This window comes from Tympanuchus pallidicinctus, unplaced genomic scaffold (assembly GCF_026119805.1).
Source record: "Tympanuchus pallidicinctus isolate F22 unplaced genomic scaffold, pur_lepc_1.0 scaffold3, whole genome shotgun sequence".
NCBI lineage: Eukaryota > Metazoa > Chordata > Aves > Galliformes > Phasianidae > Tympanuchus > Tympanuchus pallidicinctus.
The window spans coordinates 80,425,439-80,432,709 of NW_026294747.1; positions in this window are offsets into that span (position 1 = coordinate 80,425,439).

The window sequence follows — 7,271 nt, forward strand, 5'->3', positions numbered from 1 at the left end:
TTTGGGAAGAGGAAGAAGATATTCTGCTTTTTTTTTTCTGATAAAAGAATAAGAACTTAATGCCATGTAAATGCAGTAGGAATTAGGTTTTGCGTCTGTGTGCAGAGGTGAATTGCCATTCCTTGCAGTGCCCAGGAACCTGCCTGTACTTCAGCTTTAGTGACTGTCTTCTGTTGCTGCTTTTGATACAGTGATCCTTTCAATTTTTTGCGCTGTGATTTTTCAGTGTACAGTTCCTTGAGGGCTTATATAAAAACATGGCACCTAGTTCCTGGATCTGTTTGGAAATTACCATTAATAGAATAGTGAGGTGCACTTTTTTTTAAACTTGTATTTGACACTTTATTAGTAGAAAATGTCTAATTTCATGTTTCCTCAGCTGAAGCCTTACTCGAATGGCTGTCTTGGAAAAATTATGGTCTGTGATAAGAGTGAGTTGATAGCGTGGAAATAAAATGTGCTGATGGTTTTCCCCGGAGAGAACTTTTGCAAAAATGAAGGTCTGCCTGCTGTCTCACGACCCAAGTAGTGCCATTCCTGACTTAATAGAAACGCATTTTTCTTCGGCACCTGCTGCATTATATGAAGGGCTGTCATGAATTCTAACAAAAGGGGGAGGAGGAAAAACCTTTGTTATAATTTCAAAGATGGACATGTTCTTAGAGAGCCAGACATTGCGAGAATGTGGAACGGATGCTGCAGTGCAGGATAGTTGTGTATTGCATTTAAAGAGAAGGTTGAGTGAGATGAATGCCATGGTAAACATCTTGTTTACTTGGGTTTCCTCACCGTGCTTGTGGGTATCAAGAGGTAACAAATAGCCAAATGTATTTTCATTGCTGTGTTTGTGTATGCTAACTTTGTAGTGTAGGCTGTAATTTATACAGAAGTCAAACTGGTCATCCAGTAGTGGGATATTTTGCTTATAATTCAGAATAGCTGTTGATGATGAGACCTTTGTGGGCAGCAGCCTTAAAACTTTGTAGGAATTGCAGAAATCCCCAATCTGTACCCAGACTTCTCAGATTATTTAACCTGTGTTTGCTGTGATCATTGGAGGAGTTAATTGGATGGAACATATTCTTACTTCAGTATTTCAACTGAAGCCTCTGAGCTCTCCTGTAGGTATTTCTTATTTTTACAGGGCTGCTGGATTTGGTTTATCAGCAGAAAGGTTACTAGTCTTTGTGTTTTAGTGTAGTCACAAGAAATAGGGAAAACAGCTGTAAAAAGAGCTAACAGCCTGTCTTTGGTTTTCAGCTGTGTGAACAGTGGCATTTATCATTTTCAATGATAAGTTTCCTCTCCTTCACACTTTTTAATAGGAAAAGAGATGCAGCATACAAACAGAATGAAGATAGCACAAGCTCTGAGAGCTAGAATGCCTCTGGGTTTTTTGTTTTTTTTTTTTTCTCTTAAGTATCTTCTTGGCATCAGACATCCATATGTAGTTTTCACTGCCTGTCCTTTCAAAAAAATCAGCGTTCAGTTTATTATTACACCAAGGATGTGCCTGAGCATTGTAGTCAACCTGCACGCTAAGTAGTGTCCTGCTATGGCTATAGGATGCCACTAGTAGAACTGCTGAATGTGCAGTTCTTTAGATTTTTCTCTTGATCCAGGTGTGAAAGCAGCAGCTAGCATGTGCTTCTTCCCCTCTTCTTTCCTTGTGTCAGGGATCTGCTGGGTAAAGAGGCTCTGAGAGGATATGGTAAGGAGATGATTGAGGGAGTGGGGGTGTCAGTCTGGGAGACAGTGATGCTGGCAGCAGTGGCAAACAACTGCACTCCTTGCCTGCATCTGAGCTTGATTGCCTTTGGTTTGGGGCTGCAGGCAGCTCTGACTGCTCTGCTGCAAATTGAGGACCCAGGAGGTTGTGTGTGTGGAGGGTGCAAAAGGGATGTTACTGTGCTCAGTAGGGAAACCATCAGGTCAAAAGAAGGGTATTTCCCTTTGCACTTCTTAGATGAAGTTGCTTGTGTTACATGTCCTGTCAAATCAAAATGCTGAGCTCTCCCGAGTTGCTCTGTTATAGAATCACAGAATCACCAAAGTTGGAAGAGACCTCCAAGATCATCCAGTCCAACCATCCATATACCACCAATATTTTCCCACTGAACCATGTCCCTCAGTACCTCATCTAACATTCAGATATTCTCAGGTTGATTCAACCAGGCTTACTGTGCACAGGAAGTGTCATTAAAAATGCAGAGCTTTCCTGACCTAGCTTAGATATTTCACAAAGAAAATGTTTAGTGGTGTCTTATGCGAGCTTTACCAAAACAGGAGGGGCAGAAGGTAAGTCCATACCTAGAGAAAACAGCCATCAGGTTTCAGCAGTTTCAATTTATTTATCTTCTGCTGGAAGTCTGGACCACTGGTATAAATTGCTGATCAAATGTTGGAGTGAATTTTCTCTTGCTGGTATGGCAAGCGCTACCCAACAAGAAAATGTAAGAGGGCAGAGTTTTTGAGCTGTCGCTCTGAGTCAAGTGCTTGCTTGGCAGATAAATGGGTAATGGAGAAAGCAAAGTCACTTTGAGAACCACCTAAGCTTGCATCTGTGTGTGTGTTAACATGATAAAGTTAGATGCAGGATGAAGATAAAGCCATTGGCAGCACATCCAGAGATGTTTTCTTTTTTTAATTTTGACCTTCAGTTCACTCTGCAGAGAGCTGTCAACTAGAAGCATAGCAGAAGTGGTTGGGAAATGTTTAATTATCTCAAGTTGAGATGGATTTTCTTAGCACTGCTCCTGTCAGAGTTCCTGAGCTTAACTACAGCTCTGACCTGCACCTCCAGGGCGACCTTTCCTGTACCCTCAGTGCCACCTGCCTTGGAGCAGCGCTGAGCACTTGGTGTTCTCGGAGCAGCCCTGGTTACTTATTTTCCAAGCAGCAGTTAGGTATGACACACACACACATCACTTTTGCCCTCAAGAAAAAAAGGCTATCAAGCTCTCATTACTTCTTCCTTTCTATCACTGTGGCAATTCTTAACTCCCTATAACTGGATGACCTCTGAAGTTCTCAGCTCTGGTAACCAGGGCTTGCAACTTTACAGGGTGTGAGAATCTTTAAGATGACAGTTTCATCTATTGCATTTCAAATGTAACAACATTTTCTTCAATGTTCTAGTGGTCTTCCTGTATGTTTTTCTTGAATTCCGCAGTCACAATCACAAGAGCATGAACTCAGATTAGTGGAGCAATGGACAAAGGTGATAGGTGTGGAAGAGTTCCCAATGGGAAATCCTGCCTCCTTGACCTGCGGCAGTCTGAGGAAGGTGTCAGTGAGTGTTTTGATAAAACCAATCTTGACTGGGTTTTCAAAAAGCCTTCGACAGTACTGTACACCAGAGACTACTGAAGGAATATCAGGCTCAGAAATGAAGCGTACAAACTGAAGGGCATCTGGTGTTCTTCGCTGCAGGGGCTGTTAAAAGGACCTCATGTCCCCTGTGACTTCGTTAATGGAATTGTGAATCAGGGATGGTACGAGGGGAATGTCCCTGTGGCTGTCCTGGCTCATTGCAGGGGAGTTGCTCTGCATGACCTTTATAGGCCCGTTCCAACTCCTAACAATTCTGTGGATAGTTGGTTCAATGTGGTTTTCCCCTTAAAAACAGCAATTCCCTTTGTCACTGTTTTTTCATCATTTTTATTCATAAGCACTGAATTTCTAATTTTAAAAAGCCATGTTTTGTGGCAGGACTGTCCCTGTTGCAACAGCCCAGGGAAGGGCTGCAGTGTTTCGTTTGAGCAAAGCCAGCAGAGTAAGCTCTGCCCTTTGCCTCATTTTGGGATGCCAGTTGCTGGTGCAGCCTTTACGAACAATGGATTTCAGACTTCATGCTCTCAGCTGTGCCACTGGGCTGTACCTCATGGATGATCTCTCTCCTCCTGTCTGAAGCTATTTGTGCAAGAGGCAGAGATGATCCCTTTTGCTATGCAGAGTTAACTTTAGTCTGCGCATGGCAGAATAATGCTAACTGGTGGGAAAGCCTTCAAAGCCAGAGCAGAACCCAGAGCCTAGAGATAGGAACAACTACAAAACATAAAAACCTTATCATCTGCTGTATCTTCGTCAGTTAAGGTAAGTATGGTTAGGTTGAGATTGTACTTGATGATCGTGAAGGTCTTTTCCAACCTGAGCAATTCTATGATTCTGTGACCCCAATCTCTTCTCATCTCTTAAGACAAAGTAATCCTTTCAGTTGTGCTGAACTTGAATTTTTCTGCCACACATTGGTAGAACTGACTTGTAACTACTATTCCCATCTGAGAAATATAATAAAAAAAATCGTCTTTATGATAAAACACACCTGGGTTTCTGTGCAAAGCCATGGGAAAATGGAAGTGGGGTCTTCAGGATTGTCCTGGTTCTGAGCCAGTCCTTTCACTGAGTGCAAAATGCAATGGTTGGCCAAAGCTACTGACCTCAAACTGGCAATAGAAGGGTTGGGTGCAGAAAAGTCCTGTTGCAGAACTTTCTCATCCCTCAAAATTGAAAAAAGAGAGGAAGGTATAGTGCAAAACACTTTTTTTTTCTGTGGATTCTCGAGGCTCCTCCTTTCAGCAGGCTTATCCTCTGGTTCTGGGCTGTGATGCCCTCTGCCAGGTACTCAGCTCTGGGCTTCATCACTCTGTGTGATCTCATTTTTATTACACAACTTGCCGTAGTTCTAGTTAGTCACCCTGTGTTTCTATAATTGGTGTGAAAACCCTAATCACCCAATTAGGATGTGTAATGATATTGTAAAAATCCTATTAAACTGAGTGGAGGAATATTTTTAAAAGCTTTTAATAGGAATCTCTAGACATGATAGTAAAAGAAAGAGGACAGATACATGAGGTTTATTACGTGCTGATAACATGGTGCTTTCTAAATTAAACTTGAAAGAACGATATCCACTTTACTAATGTAATTACAAAAAATTATCAGAATATAATGAATAAATTAAAAATGTTATCTATACAGTATGTTATCAGTCTAATTCTCAGGACAAGAATTTAGGCTCTCACTTTCATGTTCTTGTGACATTCAAAATACTTCTGGACCCCTTAGTCTGTGCTGCAATCAGATTTAGATCCCTGGAGGTAAGAGTCTCCTTGTTTCCATTTGAAAGAATGCATGAATTCACAGTATGTTTGCAGTCACGTATTCCTGGATTTGGCACCTAAAGTTCTAAATTTGTCTCTCTTGGGGAATAAAATCAGAGTTTGAAAAGTACTGGGGAGAAGGGAGGAGCAAACAAATGACCGTATTTGACTCCTTTTTCTTGCCTATACAGCAAGGAAAGATGAAAATTACCCACTTTTGGGGGGCAGTCTTGCATTGGGCATTCATTTTCAGCTGAATTTGTTCCTGACCTGGCCTACTGAGCATCCATCAAGTGTCAGAGCCTAGCCGTGGTGCAAGGAGCAGGGCGTGCAGCCAGGGGTGGTGCAGGGGGTCTGAAACTGCCTGTCAGCAGCTGCAGGGAGGAGCTGAGGCGTGGAGCTGCCTGAAGAAAAGCACTATGCTGCTTCCATTTTAGTTTATGTGGGAAGACTTTGTTCAAAATTCAAGTTGAAACGTTTTTCAACTTGAAAAAAAGTAGGAATATATAAATTTGTCAAATATACATCGGAGAAGGTATTTAATACCCCGGGTCTGGGCACCAGCAGATCGGATCAGACGGCTCTGTGATGGATTTGGATCTTGGATATGATGAAGTAGTTCTACAGTGTTGGTTTTAATCATTGCACTGGTTATTACTTTTCTTAAATGAGTGTCACAAGGGAACTGCCGTTCAAAGGAGTTCAAAATTAGATTAGGATGTAAAGCAAAAAAGGAGCCATAAATCCTATGTCTTTTATTACAAATTTCCTTCCTGGCATTCTTTTTGGTACAGCAAATATGTTTTTAAAAGTTTCATTTTTTCATTGTATGCCCTGTTTGCATCACATGATGAACTGCTACTGTAAAATACAGATACATGACCTCAGTCCAATTAAGACAAAAGTATACTTAATGAAGGACTCTACTGAAGCATCACACAGCATACCTCAGGAGCTGGGACTTGCAATGAGAAAGGAAGTACTGGCCATCTGTCTGATGTGTTCTGAACCGGGAAAGCAAATCTTCTTGTCAAGTTGTTCTTGGAAGAGCCATGAAACACAACTGCTAGCTCACTTATTGTGGGAGCTGCTCAGGTGGGCAGGATATGCAGGCTGAGCTGTTTGTCATTACTGAGACAATGTTCCTGTTGACACCAAACATAGGCCATGAATCACAGCATCTGAGTTTTGTGTCTGAAATGACAGATGATCTTTGACAGCTCTGCACCACTAGGTCACTGATTAGTGCTTCCAAGGCCAACCTCTAATCCTCAGTGTAAAAGTAGAAAACCATGGAACAGTGCTGCACAACAGTGATTCTATTAATAAACAATAAAAAAAGCACATTTAGACACCATCTCCCCAAAGTGGACTTGGTTAAATGAAAAAATTTCCTTACAGAAGGAAGATGCCTCGTATCCAGAAATGCAGAATCCGAGGAACACTTTTAATGTTGCAAGAGGTTTGTGAAGTTGCTGGGGAAGGGTCCTCCTGGCTTGTAGCTGCACTAGGACACTACAGCACTGCTGTTTGGGAGTCCAAAAGGATCTGCAGCCAGGAGAGCCAGCATCAGGAGCACCGCTGTGCACTCACACCCTCATCCTACAGGACATGCATAGTGGCCTAAGAGGACAGATTCTACTGGGGACTTCCTTTTTTCCACTGATAGAGAGAAACTGAAGACACGTTTTTGATCCCTGAAGGACTGTTTCTTTCACTTCCTAACCTGTTTTCTCCTGAAGAACACCCATTATGTATTCCCTTCTCTTCTGTGTGACGGTCATTTGTTTTTTTCTGGTGTTGCTATAGTACCTGTAGGAGGACATGTGTTAATTCTGATTTACTGGATTTCCATGTCCTTTCTCTCTCTAAATTGAGAAACAGAGCATTAAAGTTTCATACAATATAATGTTCTTCCATGGCAAAGTAGCTATCTATGAACTGGAGAAGCCAGGTGAAAAGGTGGGTTTGAGGCAATATAGATTTTGTTCCATTTAATTGGGGTGGAGTAATGGGGGCTTAAGTTCACCTCCGTTGGGATCCTTGAAGCACAAAATGCAATTATGAGAGCCTTGTTTTTTCAACTCAGGTAGAAGGAATTGTCAGGGACTTTCCACAGGACTCTATAGCCCTCAGATATTTTTCTGAAAGTCATTTTTCTTAGCAGAG